This window comes from Phragmites australis, chromosome 13 (genome assembly GCF_958298935.1).
Source record: "Phragmites australis chromosome 13, lpPhrAust1.1, whole genome shotgun sequence".
Classification (NCBI taxonomy): domain Eukaryota; kingdom Viridiplantae; phylum Streptophyta; class Magnoliopsida; order Poales; family Poaceae; genus Phragmites; species Phragmites australis.
In genome coordinates, this window is record NC_084933.1 from 14,363,277 (window position 1) to 14,379,288 (window position 16,012).

At 42.4% G+C, this 16,012-nt stretch overlaps 2 pseudogenes; one reads left to right on the plus strand and one right to left on the minus strand.

Moving 5' to 3' along the window:
- Positions 1-2,944: 2,944 nt before the first annotated feature.
- LOC133889432 (uncharacterized) lies at positions 2,945-10,051 on the minus strand (annotated as a pseudogene).
- A 772-nt stretch (positions 10,052-10,823) lies between these two features.
- LOC133889433 (probable metal-nicotianamine transporter YSL6) lies at positions 10,824-15,713 on the plus strand (annotated as a pseudogene).
- Positions 15,714-16,012: the final 299 nt, after the last annotated feature.

The window sequence follows — 16,012 nt, forward strand, 5'->3', positions numbered from 1 at the left end:
GAGCTTGAGGCTCTCGTGTTCTAGCTTGGCTTGAGCTGGTTCGAGCGTCTGCGTCCTCTTCTTCACACACTTTCGGTTCCTTCGGTCTTGTTCGTCGGGGGGCCCTCTTTTACGTGTTCTCCATCCTTTCCTTTTATAGGCGCGCCGATCTCAACATATCCTGAATGGGAAAGAGGGGATGCGAATGCCAAGGTGCCACGGAGAAAGGCGCAATCATTTCGTCTTGGCGAAGTGACAGGGGCGGTGGAGAAATACGGCGCGCATCCGACCACCCGCCACTGTGGAAGCCCTCGGGCGCCATAAAGGGGGCCCACCGGGCAGCCTCAGAGGTGCCCGGTGCGCCCACCCTGTCTTGTTCTTCTGCCAGGGCAGGGTGGCAGGCGGAGCGCTTCAATTCTGGCAACGTTATCCCGAGGCACCTGGATGAAACGGGACGGGACCCGTGCATTTAATGGACCCACGCCCCCCTGCCAGTGCATGGCAGGGTCTGACACTGGGGCGTGGGCAGCTGAGAATGTCAGGATGTCAGGATGTCAGACAGCGCGTGCCTATTAAATGCGGCATTGGGCCTTTGACTGGATGACACCCTGACGACGGGACCCTTCGGGTCGTCGAATGATCTTGCGCGAACCTTCGGGGAACCGAGTCCTCGGGGGCTGCCACGTGCAGCCCCGAGCACTCTCCCCCGAGTACTTGAGTGAGACCTTCGGGGAACCGAGTCCTCGGGGGCTGCCACGTGCAGCCCCGAGCACTCTCTCCCGAGCACTTCGGTGGGACCTTCGGGGCACCGAGTCCTCGGGGGCTGCCACGTGCAGCCCCGAGCACTCTCTCCCGAGCACTTCGGTGGGACCTTCGGGGCACCGAGTCCTCGGGGGCTGCCACGTGCAGCCCCGAGCACTCTCTCCCGAGCACTTCGGTGGGACCTTCGGGGCACCGAGTCCTCGGGGGCTGCCACGTGCAGCCCCGAGCACTCTCTCCCGAGCACTTCCTTCTTGGTATTTGGGCTCTGCGGATCATCGGGGAACTAGGGTGCTCGGGAACCAGAGGCGGTGGCCCCGAGCACCTTCTCCCGGGACTTAGCTTCTTCTTACCTTGCAGGGTGGTGACATGTGGTGGATGGCCGGCCTGGCCTCGGGACTTAGGGACCCCTGGTTCTGAATACACCGACAGGTAGAACCAAATTTCGCTTAAGTCTACAACTTGAGCATATTCTTCAGGAATATTTATCCATCAGTCCATTAATATCCAAATGATATTGGACAATCATATCCATCAAAACACTTATGGTCATCCAATCCCTAAATATGAATCAAGATCTATTCATACCTTGAGTTGACAATATAGACATATTAACCTAAAGTTCTATATCTTAGTACCATCAAAGCGCTCATGTATGTTACAAACCGTAACAGGTCTGATATTGCATTTGCAGATAACTTGCTAGCTAAAAAGCGTAGTTCTAACAACGCCATTAGGCATAAGTCAAAGAGGATATCCACAGATATCTTTATGATAGGAATATCTTTATGGTACCAAAGATCTAAGTTTATTCTATAAAAAAAAAAGATATGACTATAGTGAGGTATTCAAACACTGGCTATATAACTGATCCCTATAACGTCAGACCACAGACTGATTTTATGGTGATATAGCATTCTCATAGGAGTCATCAAAACAGATTCCAGTAGCTACTTCCACCTATTATTCTGAAACATCACATACATATATATGGCTTTACAAAATGATCAACCACAAAAAATGGTATGTGGCATTGGTTCTATTGAATCACTCACCATTATCTACAAAGATAATGTTGCTTGTATTGCTTAAATGTAAATGAGTTACATAAAGAGCAATATCACTAAGCATATTGCCCTTAAATTATTTTATCTTCATGAGTTATAACAATGTGGGGAGATAAACATCTTGCAAATTAAATCTCATGATAATATCATAGATTTATTCACAAAGTCCTTACTAACTTCGACATTCTAAAAATATATTCATAGTGTTATACGACGATATCGAGATTTGCAAGGATCAGGGGGAGTCTCCTCCTGAATTTTAACTCGCTCATACATCATATTATACTCTTTTTCCTTAATAAGTTTCACTCACGAAGTTTCTCATAAAAGGTTTTAATGAGGCAATATCTACACAAGAATATATGTCATATTTTCTGTTTTCCCTACCAGGGTTTTTAAGGGAGATATCAAAGACATTTTGATTTGTAGATCATACCTATTGTTCTCTAAACTTGCTTATGGGTTTTTACTTCTAAGGTTTTCTCATATAGGATTACAATGAGACAATAATCAATATATATTGTTTCATCTTCTCCTTATTTCTTTCACTGAGTTTTTAAGGAGTTTTAATGGCATGTCACCATATTATATTTTTTTCTCATATTTTTCACACAGGGTTTTTTGGATGTTTTTACGTGATGTATACGGATGACCAACTTGATCAAGGAAGAGTGTTATGAAATAACTACCTCTAGTGAAGAGACACCCTTTAGGTGTTTAACCATACGATCAATTTATCAATTAACGAGAGTTGTGTCTATTGGAAAGGGATGTTTTTTCAATAGACATGTCATTTCATCATGTTCATTCAACATATATAAATATGTAAACACCTCATGAATCAATAACAAAAGTTTTTATTTCCTCGGCTTCTTTGTCTCCTTGCAATTACTTGTAATAGATATTTCGAAGATTTCCAGTGTGCCAAATGGGGTCTACATGTTACCAGTTAGAGCCGCCCCTGTCGCACGATAACAGTAGTCTTCCCTCGAGTTGGATTCTCCGTTCGCCACACCCGTTTTTAGAAAATGGAAATCGTTCCGGGTTTTTGCATCTGGGATGCATACAACCTACATCATTATTACAAAGTTTTGGCTAGTAGCCCGCAACAAATCAAAAGCAAAGCATGGTAAATTACGTCATGCATGTATTCTATAGCTACAACGCCACCCATGCTTTGCAAAGATGTCCATTACCACCACCTTCAGAGTGTGGCACACCTTCAAAACATCTTCCCTTTGGTCCTCCTTTTGTAGTTATCTCCAGAACCTTAGCCAGTAGGTTCCCCTGAATATAGCTTGCATGAATGACATATATGTTTTCTTATTAAACACAATATCATTGCGATAAAGCCAAATAGCCTAAAAAATAGCGGTAACCCCGACCAAAATTCTTTTCTTTATCTTTGATCCCAACTCCTGTAGCCAATTGCACACAATATGAGATATGTTCCTTGGTCTTTTTATTCCCAAGGCTATTGTGACAATGTGCCAAATGGTATTAGCTATGGGACATTCGAAAAAGAGGTGTTGTATACTTTCATTGTGATTACAAAAGCAGCACTTTAGACTACCCTCCCACTTTCTTTTTGCCAAATTATCTTTGGTCAAAATAACCCCACGGCCTATATACCATAGAAAAATCTTTATTTTAAAGGGAGTTTCAATTGCCATAACCACTTGTGGGAGTTCGTAATGGGTTGATGCATCATTTGCTTATACATGGATTGGACTGTATATAATCCACTTCCATTAAGAACCCACCTGAAGGTATCTTTCTCATTAGAGAGGTTTATGTGGACTAATTGTAAGGTTAACATTTGCCATTCAATTAGTTTATCACCCACAATTGGTCACCGGAAAGATAAGTTAAGTGGTATGCTTCACATTACTTTCACGACTGTGGCTTGCTTATGCTGCACAACCTTATAAAGAGTTGGGAATTGCGTGCTTAATGGACTATTACCCAGCCAGATATCATTCCAAAATCGAGTCTGGCTTCGATATTGTACCTGAAAATAACCCCATTTTAGGAATTCTTTTTTAATCTTCATAAGGCCAGACAAGAAATGAGAATCATCTGGTTTGCCTTGTGCTTGTGTGAGTGCCTTGGAACCAAGATACTTGTTTCTGAGCAGTTTGTGCCAAACCCCATCCTCATTAAAGAGCTTGAACAGTCATTTGCTGAGGAGGCAAATATTGTTGACCGAGAGGTTAGTAATTCCCAAACCACCTAGGTCCTTTGGTTGGCAAAGTATATCCCAACGAGTTAATCGATATTTCTTTTTTGATTATCCCCTTGCCAAAAGAATCTAGATCGTAAATAATCCAGTCTCTTTAGGACACCACGAGGGATCTCGAAGAAGGACATCATAAACACTGGAAGGCTGCTCAAAACTGAATTAAGGAGGACTAATCTGCCCCCACCTGACATCATCTTCCCTTTCCAACTGCTCAATTTACGCTCAAATGTTTCCTCTCAAATCTTTCCTCCACCCCCTCCAGTCGCTATTTTGAAGCTTTCTATGATGCATTGGAATGCCAACATATTTAAATGGATGTGTACCAGTATCACAACTAAATAACTGTGCATATTGTTCTTCACATTCCTTTGCTTCTCCATAACAAAACAACCCACTTTTATGGAAGTTTATTTTCAACCCCGAAAGTTGTTCGAAAACACATAGGAGTAGTTTCATGTTCTTTGCCTGTTCCATATTATGGTCCATAAAAATGATAGTGTCATATGCATATTGCAAAATTGACAGCCCATCATCTACCAAATGTGGAATCACACCTGTTATTTGGCCATCACTTTTAGCTCTTGATATTAATATTACAAGCATATCTACTACAATATTAAAAAGGATAGGGGAAAGGGGATCTCCTTGTCTTAGTCTTTTATTTGTTTGAAAATAGGGGCCAATGTCATCATTTATCTTGATTCCAACATGACCCCTTGAAACAAAATCCTGGATCCATCCACACCATTGTGTCGAGGAACCCTTCATTTGAAGAGATTGTTGTAAGAAGGACCATTTAAGCTTATCATAAGCTTTTTCGAAGTCAATCTTCAAAATTATGCCGTTTTGCTTCTTCCTGTGCAATTCATGGATTGTTTCATATAAAATTATTACTCCCTCCATTATGTTGCGGCCCCGCATAAAAGCGGTCTGTGTGGGCCTTATAATTTTCTCCGCAACAGTACTTATTCTGTTAGTGCCAACTTTGGTGAATATCTTAAAGCTGACATTTAACGGACAAATAGGGCGGTACTCTTGAATTTTCAGCGCTTCCTTTTTATTGGGATAAGCGTGATAATGTCGAAATTAAGGCTATAATAGCTAGTCGCCCTTGATTGAAATCAGCGAACAGATTCAGGAGTTCACCCTTGATCACCTCCCAGAATACTTGATAAAATTCAGTCAGGAAGCCATCTGGGCCAGGAACTTTATTATGCTCCATCTGGAAGATTGCTTGTCGCACCTCATCTTCAACGAAGGGTGCAGTGAGTATTGCATTTTCTTGTTCACTCACTTGGGGTATGTCATTTGTAATTGATTCATCCAAAGCAAAAGTATTAAACTCCGGCTTGCCGAATAAATCCTTGTAGTATTTGGTGATATGCTTTTTGAGTTCAGGTTCCCTGATATGGGAGCCATTCTCATCCTCTAACTTGTATATCCGTTGTTTCCGGTGTTTACCACTAGCTACCAATTGGAAATATTTGGTATTATTGTCACCCTCAAGTAGCTCTTTCACTTTGGCACGCTGATACCATTTGAGCTCTTCTTCTCGCAGCAGATGTGCGAGCCTCTCATTGAGGTAATGTTTGAGAGCCACCTCATTTGGTGATAAGGGTGTTGTTTCCGCCTTCTTATCGAGCTCATCAATTTTATTGGCCAGCTGCTTCTTTTCTTTCTTCAAGATTCCAGCAGTGTGTTTGGCCCAACCCCTCAAATATTGCCTGAGGGCTCTAATTTTATTTTGCCATATCTCAATGGCGTTATTCCCCGATGGTCCTTTTACCAAATATTAGCAACCATCTCATAAAAGCCCTCTCTAATTAACCATCCCAATTCGAATTCGAACGGAGGTCGACCTCCGTAATGAGAGGAAGCACCTGTATTGAGCAATAAAGAAGTATGGTCCGATCTTGCCCTATCCATAGCCTCAACGGAGACCATTGGATATTTACCTTCCCACTCAGTACTCATTAGAACCCTATCAAGTTTCTCGAAGGTTGGAGGATCAAGATCATTAGCCCATGTATACTGGCGCCCTTTCATCTCGATCTCCCGTAAATCCAATGTTTCAATTACAGCATGAATAAACGGGGCCAACATGGATCAAAGTTGTCATTATTTTTATCCTCCGGTCTGCACATAATATTGAAATCCCCCCGATCAAAATTGGGTGAGTTTCAGCACTATAAACATTAGCCATTTCTGTTAAAAATTCAGATTTGAACTCATCTTGGGCTGGTCCATAGACCGCGTATAGAGCCCATGTGAAGCCATCCTCTTTATTTTTCAGAAGGAACTTAGAATAGAAATCTCCTTCAACGATAGAGCCAATATCAAATATAGATGTATTGACTCCGATGAGAATTCCACCAGATCGTCCTCGTGGAGGCATAGTATGCCACAAGAACTCAAGCCCACCGAATCATGGAAAACACTTCTTCCTGTCTCCATAATGGCAAGGAAATCCAGGTGGTGTTCTTTTACCGTATCCGAGATAAAATTATGTTTAGCCAAGTCTCCCAGACCTTTGCTATTCCAGAATAGTCCTTTCATTGGATAACTAATTTCGAAGGGGTGATTGGCTTTTTGCTAGGGTGTTCTATTTTGCCCTGCTTTTTTATAGAATTAGACTTTTTCTTCCTTGGCACAGCGTCTAGATCATAACATATTTGATCTAGACCCTCATCATTGAGGACCTTAGTTAAATCACGACATATGTGAGTGAGATGCGCATCAAGGGCATCCATATCATCTTCATTCTCAATATTATCAGGGCAAAGAAGAGACTTAGCATTACCTTTTGAATTAAGTTTTTTAGTAGCAACTGTAAGTCAATCTACTTCTATATTTTTAATAGAAATAACAGAGTTCATGATATCATTATTATTTCTACCCATAGAAACACCTAGCTTAGATATATTGGAGGTAATATTATCAAAAGGCATAGAGACAAAGGAATTGTTAGACATACCATCATCTAAGTTCTTCTTTGCTGCCAACATTTTTGCCTTCTCCAGCATATCTTCATCACCACGTGCTATTGTTCTTTTGCTCCTTCTTGAGCCCGATCTGCCCCCCCCCCCCAGGAATGATAGTGATATTATCCACATCCGACATCTTCACACTCTGAGTATTTGTATTTTTCTTCAAAATAGAAATCCTTTCAATTCCCACCACAGTGTCCAGGCCAAGCAAAGCATCCGCCATTGCCACATTAGACATATTAGCTCGAATACCATTTTGTTTGGAGAGCGCCTATAACTCGTGACACGGAAGGCCATGGAAATCGCTTGAGACATGTGTTTTGATTGGAAGATCAACACCATCAGTCAGAGTTGGCTGAGTACCTTCATGCAGCACCTCATTCCTCCCGCGGAGAGCAATATCCAGTAGTAGCTCTGAGGGCCAGCGAGCAGTGACGAACACAAGCACAGGCGAGCAAGGTGCCGTCAGTTCCACTTCCCGTCGCCCACCTTCATTAGCAAGAAAACATCCAACTGCATTATTGATGTCACCGGCCTTCTGCAGCTCCACTAACGGACACTGGTCATCCACGCGTGATAGTGCAGCCGATCCCGCAATAGATCGCACATCATCCCCAACATCAATTACGCGGCCACGAGTGGTGCTGCCATCAGTGATATCACGCAGCACCGCGGTCGGCCAACAAGCATCCGCGAGCGTCGAAAGAACGACCGGCAGTCCCGCGCCAATCCGTCCAGCCCCCTCACTAGGAGATGCAGCATCAGAGAGCCCCAACGGCAAGATGACCGGAAGCACCTCCGGCTGCGAGCCCATCAGTCCATCACCTACATCAACAGAAGGCCCCAAGGATAACTCCTTCACTTGGAGCATATTATTCTGCAGAATGTGTTCATCAACAAACTCAAAGTTGCTCAACTCATTATGTGCGACCTCTGTATCTGCAGCTAGCACTTTATCAGCTAAACCCACAAGAAGATCATCCATGACTTTGTCCCAAATGCTGTTGGCCATGCTCAGAACTTTTGCATTCAGAACGTCGTGATTAGGGAGCTCTTCCTGCATATCATCAGCAGCAGCTGGTTCAATGGATGATGCACTTGAATTGCCTCCTTGGTTTTCATTGTTTTTGGTCCTTTTATTGACACGATCATCATGTCCTTTTTCCTCATTTTCTTGCAGCGTATCTTCATCATGGTCCTCTCCTTCATCCGGATTAACACCTAACTTATCAGATGGCATTATCTTATCAACTTTGAAGTATATTTTATAAATCGCATCACCCACTATAATATCAGTCGCATCCGGTATCTTGTTGACCTCGGTTACAGCCACACAAATGCGAACCACCCCTGTTCTTTTAAGATAAACCATATCAACCTTTTGCGTCACTCCAAGAATTGAACCTAGAGCCCAAAGTGGTAAGAAAGACTGTATTTCATATGGAACACCATATATATTGACCCAAACATGCTGCAGATATTGTTATGGTTCAATCTTCTGGTTCCATTCCTCAAAGATCATAACTCCCTCCTCATTATTAGTCCTGATCTCCTTGATCGCCACCATGCGCTGCAACTCAACATGGCAAGGAAAAGGGACGATATAAGCCTCGTTGCCATGCACTTGAACCGTCCACGTCCATTTGACCGGGATCAGCCATGCCATCTCAGTTTTAATAAGGTGCGTCGAGATGTTGCCTTCCTTGATACGGATAAAAGCTGTCGCAGTATCACTCTTCTGAACTTTGGCTGAACCATCATGGGGGATTTGGAAGAAACCAAGACCATCATTTGCAAAACCACAAAACGTCGCTGTCGGTTTGGGAGCACGCAGTAGAGGACATTGAGGGGTGTAGTGCTCCTCCTCGCATATGTGATAGCAAAGAATAATCTTTTTCTTACCCTTACTGATCTGATCTTTTTGAGCTCCGGACACCTCCTTCTCCATAATCCTCTTGCGGCCATGACCAGGATTCTTATGCCCCTCAGAGTCTGCACTGTCATGATTGCGCTCCTGGCCATGATTCACCAAGTCGCTACTGGTAGCTGCATCTTTATTTTGCGTCGCCAGGGGTGGAGGCGGGGCATCAGGCCGCCCAGCTCCCCGACCACGGCCACCACCGCCCTGGCGATTCTCCCATCAATCGTCATTGTGACCACACCCATACGGGAAGAAAAACCGAGGGGGTTTAGATCTGTCGCCCCCGTTTCCTCGCGCTGTACCTCGTCCGCCATGGCCACCATGGCCGCCACGAGCATCACCTCCGGCCAGCCCACCAACACCTCCACCAGATGGAGGCTGAAGCCTGCCTGCGTCAGCACCACCACCAGCCGAACCACCTTGTCCATTGCCACCGGGCGCCATATTTCCGTCGCAGAGAGAACGAACGAACAAGTGCTTCGCCAGACGCTGTACCCGGCCAGCAAGATTTAGGTCTGCGCCAAAGTTTTGATCGTAATGCAGAGAGACCTGGGTGTCGCCTGGCCCAATCGGAAGGGGATTCTTCTGGCCCCACGGACCCACAGGTCGGCCTAATCCCAGCGTCCTTGTTTGATTTTTGAACGCGCCCAAATTGCGGATCAACCATCGCTGATTTGCTGCCGATGATGGAGCCGTGGTGCGCCGGAGTTGGTGACGGGATCATATCTCCAAGAGTACGCCGCGGAGAGACTCTCGGCTTTGGCAGAGGTCCGCTCCACGGCCGTATCGCCGGACCGCCGGATGTCGACGGCGAGTGAGCAGCCACCGCTTGATTTATTCGTTTCGTCCCAGGTGTACCTGCACATGCAACAGAAACACTAACCTCCTCCGGCCAACTCGAAGATGCCGCCGGGGACATCTGCTTGATCTGCATCGAAACAAGCTCATCATGGAAGCGGGCTACATGTTCCTGCGCTCGTCGATGCCGATCCACCTCAGCCTCCTTCCTCGCAGCCGTGATCTCAGCTGCCACCAGAACATTATGCCGCCGCGCCACCCGAATTGCCGGAACCCACGTAAAACACCGCCCAGCCATTCGCGTCAAATCGCCAGCACTTGCACGCTGTGTTTGGGATGCAAAGCCGGGATCCCTCTCTCCTTCCTTCTTTCTCCTCCTATTTTTCTCCTCCTCTTCTTCCATGTCCAAAAGTTAAAAAGGGGTAGCCCCCTCCGCCCCAGAGTGTGGATCCATCTTCTGTTGTTGATCGATAAATTTGGTAGCATTAATCTATCAGTATAAGCATGTACTGATTTATACTGTTCAAGGAATAAAATACCTGCTAACACATCATATATGCTCTGTTTAGCAAATCCGTTGCATACCAACTGAACGAAATGATTCCAGGAAGGAGACAAATCCAATGTCTGCTCCTGTATATCCGAGCTAGGCTGAACAGGAAACTCATCCGGCACAACGGCCATCACAGTCGTTGTCACGCTGTTTAATCCACCCAAGTGCATTCATCTCCATCAAATTTAGGGAACTCCAGTTTAGCTTAGGACCCTTTGAGATTATGGTCACTGCGATATTCAGAACTCAAGTGTGCTTCCCAAATTGAAAAGTGAGGTGTATTAGGAATTGACTTGGTGCTGCACCGCTACCAAATCCCTTCATAGCCTCTCATGAGAGTGAAACTGCCAGGTTTCTGCAAATGTAGCTTTTTGCACATCCACGGCAGGAATTTGAGGTCAGGTTACCTTAGGATCTGTAGGAGCGCTTGATTCATTATATATATTTTTTCTCATTATGAATAGCTAATCTTACTAATCTTATGGTTGCAGGGGGGTTCGGAAGTAACATACTTGCGATGGGTCAGAAAACTTATGAGCTCGTTGGGATCGATTATCCTGGTAACAGGGCTGTGGATGTCAAGAATCCTTCACTGGGTTGGATGATCGGGTTCATGTTTGTCATTAGCTTCTTCTGTTTATTTAGCCTTGTTGCACTGCGCAAGGTACATATTCGTATCTTCGAAGCACGCTTCCGTCTGTTTATCTGATTACATGCGCATTTTCAATGGAAGCGGAACAACTCGGATAACTCTTGTGTTTAATTACTTTCTTAAACTATGGTCTGTTTTGGTGTTTATCAGGTAATGGTGATCGATTACAAGCTGACCTAACCAAGTGGAACTGACACAGCTACATTGATTACTAGCTTCCACACTACGTCTGGAGCTGAGCTTGCGGAGTAAGACATTGATCATCATTTCTCCTTAATTCTGTACACTCATTCATTTGGTTTGCTATTTGCATTACTTCTCCCTGTAGAAAATGCCATCCTTAAGAACCCTTTTCTTACCGGTTCACAATAATATATATGACATGTGGCAACCATCGAAAAGAAAGGAGTTCGATGACGGCATACAATTTTTGCATGACAAAATGTTGTGAACTGGTGGGCAGTTAGTAATTGAAAGATAATAATAAAAAATGGGTGGCTGTTGCTGTAGTTCTTTCAGAATTTACCCCAGATCATCCAAGTGACCATACATCATCTATTGATTTATTTAATTTTAGTCGCATCTCTCAACCATCAATGAATCATATTCGATTATAATAATGTAGGGGAAATTATGAAAATACAATCGCAAAAGAGCGCTTGTTGCTAAATACCATCGCAAAATTGCTGAATTACTAAATACCATCGTAAACGCAAAAAACTCTGAAAAATACCATCACCGACATTAAAAAGCTATAAACAGTACTCGACAGCACCAATTTTAAAATAGTGGTTTTCTGTTACTCAAAAATCTTAGAATTTTTTGTACGTGTTCCATAATCTATGTGCAACCCATTTTAATTGTATTTACCCAAAAATAATATGTAGATTTAAACTAAAATTCTCTTATAAAAAGACTACTTTTATAAATTCTAACAATTATTAGAGCCTCAAATAAATTCCAAAAAAATCTGGAAAAAATCACTAATATTATTATTATGTGATAGAATAATTTCTAAAATTATTTATAGCCATTGGTTATATGGTGACAATCAAATTTAATTAAAAAAGAATATCACATTAAATGATAAAAATGCATAAAAATGGAGCATTAAAAAGAAACTCACTTTTTCACCATATAACCTAATGAAGAAAATTATTTTAGAAATTATTTCATCATATAATAAGAATATTAGTAAATTTCCCAGATTTTTTGGAATTTATTTGAGGCCCTAATAGTTATTAGAAGTTATAAAAGTAGCTTTTTTGGAGAATTTTAGTTTAAACATACATAGATTTTTGGGTGAATCCAATTAAAATGAGTTTCGCATAGATTATAGAACACATACAAAAAATTCTAAGATTTTTGGAGTAACAGAATACCACTATTTTGAAATTGGAGTTGTCGAGTACTGTTTATGGCGTTTTAACGACAACAATGGTATTTTCTAGAGTTTTTCGCATTTGCAATGGTATTTATAAACTCGGCAATTTTGCGATGGTATTTAGCAACAAGCACTCTTTTGCGATGGTATTTTCATAATTTCCCCAGTAATGTATTGGTCATCCAATTGACATTGTTATGTACTTCTATTTATAATCATGAATAGTTGCCACATTAGTCTTGTGAACTTGCAAATGTGCTCAGGTACCTTAGTAATCCAACAATGTGAATCCCCATAACAAGATTTTGTTTATCCACTTATCTGCCAGTCTGTTTATACTGAATTGGAACTATAAATTGTCCTCTACTCTAAATGTCTAATAGTTTATCCCCTGAGAAAGGGAGTGCTCAATGAAATGTCACGTGTATGAATTGTGTGTGCAGTATGGATCCTAAGTTGTTTAGGAATTACTCCATCCAGATGTAAAAAATGTGACATTTGGACATGGACAAGGTCCCCAAAACATAATTTTGGCCATTCATTTTTGTTTTTTGATAACGGAAGCTTTATTAACTCTTACCATCACATAAGAAGATACAACTATAAATAGTACACTTCCAGCCTCTATAAAACTATGATGCACATGGCTATTCATTTCTGTTGATATTACATAAGTATCTTAGACACACAACTCACACATACTCATTTCTTGTAGTCAATCTAAATACCTACGAAGATGGTGTCTATTGATTTGATAGTTTCTAAGGTAAATATCCAAATTGCCGCACTGATCATTCAGGGGGGGGATGGGGGGCGGGGAGGAGGGACGCTGCGAGGTGGGTAGTTTATCTGGGGTCAGTTTGAATGAGCAAGCCCTCAAAAAGGCTAGTTTGAGAGGAGTCTAGAAATAGAAATAAGCCTAAGATACGAGACTTTTGAGTAAGGTTCAACTAGCCAGAGTGTTTCTTTCTGTAGGAACAAGATTGATGATTAGAGTAGGGGTGAATAAGCACCTTAATAAATTTCTTAAGAAATTGATGGTCTTCTCTTATTTGGATTACCCAATGCACATCAAAACTTAAGTAGAAGCAAAATTTGAGAGAATTTTTTTTAAAAAAAATCAAGACAACATAACTCCACGGAAGGTATATGAACCATATGTTCCATTTAAGATCAATCCATGTGTTTTATCACTCGAAATATCACAACTTGCAAAGAAACAAGAAAATATGGACACACGAGCAACGAAACTCTCCAAATTCATTATCTAGAGGCAAGATAATTCAAGACCCCATCACATAAGCATGTATATACGAATTTTATGCCTATAGCAATAAGAAGAGCGACCTTACAAGGTTCTGAAATTCGGCCTAAAAATCAAAACTTGCAAACTTGCAAGGGAATCAATAGAAAGAAACTAGAAAAAGGTAGGCACAATAATATAAAGAAAAATAAACTTTATTGTAGCAAAAGTTAACCCTATTTTAGAGAGATTATAAAGATTTTTTCTCATAAAGCTCTCACCTAATACATAACCTAAACACTCATCTTTCTCTCCTCTAAAATCCTAGCACAAGGCTCTTATATAGATAGTACAAGGGGCTCAAAATGGCTGGTTCAACTTCTCCCATAGCCTTACCTCTCTATTTATAAGCATAGGAAATTTAACCCCTAAGTTTTTTAGCTTTTTCATAAAATACCTCTCTCTCATAGTACACTTCTACCTATCACTAAGGGTATTTTGGTTCATTTTCTTTTAGATTCATCGGATAGCCATGATGTCTTTACGACTTAGCTTTATCTTGATGCAAACTTCACGATGATACCACGTATTCCTCCAGTCCTCCTACGATTTTGAGACCAAACTGCGAAACTCTGGCACTCTTCTCAAAGCGTGATTTCCTACTTGCTTACACCTTAAGCAAGTATTCCGATGTTGACATGTGTACTCTGTCTTATGATTTTGATCGCTAGCAAGTCTCTCCCGCTCTCTATCTTTCAGGCCGTCTTGTCACTTGCACCTGCATCCTCTTTGCTTGACTTTATCAACATGTCGTCTCTATCCACCTTCTATGCTTTGCTTGACATCCACGTGTTCAACTAGGATCACCTTTGACAACGACTAGCCTCCTTGATCGTCCGGCACCAAGCACTTTACTTGGTCACGATCATCCCACCGTCGGCTACCAAGTTACATCCATCACTTGTATATCATGAGATAAGCAAACACATATCTCCAACTCCAATTTCAGTTAATCTATAATCTATATGCTCAAATAAAATCTCAAATCAATTCGTATCACATCAAAACTCATACAAAACCGAATACCATCAAACTAAATAAATACCAATATCAATCACTCATCAAAGTAAATAAAAACACCTTTCAACTTGGTTTCTCAATCTCCCCCTGATGAGTTAACAGATACCGAAGGTTCTAAATTATCAGTTGAGGAAAAGCATCGGAATGAGACATTCATAAAGGACAGTATTCCTCCTTTGTTGGCAGGACCTGGTTATGTCGGCCTTGCAGCAATATCAACTGCAACTGTCCCAATGATCTTCCCACAGCTCAAGTGGATACGTTGTTTCTCCTCTACTCGCCTTCTGCAACTCGTATGGCACTGGCCTAACAGACTGGAACCTTACGTCCACATATGGAAAGATTGGCCTTTTCATTTTTGCCTCATGGGTTGGCCAGGATGGTGGCGTGATTGCTGGCTTAGCAGCTTGCGGTGTTATGATGCCCATCGTATCCACTGCTGCTGATCCCATTCAGGACTTCAAGACCGGGCACCTTACACTCTCTTCACCGAGGTCCATGTTTGTGTCGCAGTTGGTCGGGACCGCCCTTGGCTGCGTCATTGCTCCTCTCACCTTTTGGATTTGCTGGACGGCTTTCGATATCGGCAATCCCGATGGCATATTCAAAGCTCCATATGCCGTCATCTTCCGTCAGATGTCAATTCTGGGCGTGGAAGGATTTTCAGCGCTGCCCCAACACTGCCTAGAGATTTGCTCTGTTTTCTTTGTCGCGGCTCTAGCGATCAACCTCCTTCGGGACGTCACACCGGAGAAGGTGTCCGAATTCATCCCACTCCGAATGGCCATGGCCATTCCCTTCTATATTGTCGATCCTGAGGATCGACCCACCATTTTGCATGTACTCGCCATCCCTTGCCATTGGAAATTAGGGTTGGATTGTTGTTTTATTTGGGCATCGCAATAGGATAGATTGACCTGTGTATATATTTACTAGTGTAAATTTATCGCTGGAGAAACAATAGCAGCTTTGTTCATCCTTCTCGATATCTTATTCTGATGCTGTTCTATGCTTTGCTTTGTTGCCGATTCTGCAGCTTTTTATTTGATGTATGTCTTGGTTTCTTGAATGTTGTGCACAGATCGATCAAAATTATTCTAGTGATGTAACCTGCAGTTACCGGGGCCTGGGTTCTTTGCACTGAATGAATTGTTTCTAGTTTAAGTGGAGCTCGGAGCCACTGTCTGGGAAATGGATTCATGAGTGAACCGTACCCATACACAGTAGCTGCGCTGACTTACTGTAGTATGGTACTGTAGCAGTGTTGTTTCATTCTTATGCTGCTAGATCTTAACCACCCATTTCCAATCTAACAGGTCACACCGGAGTAAAGACACGGATACTATT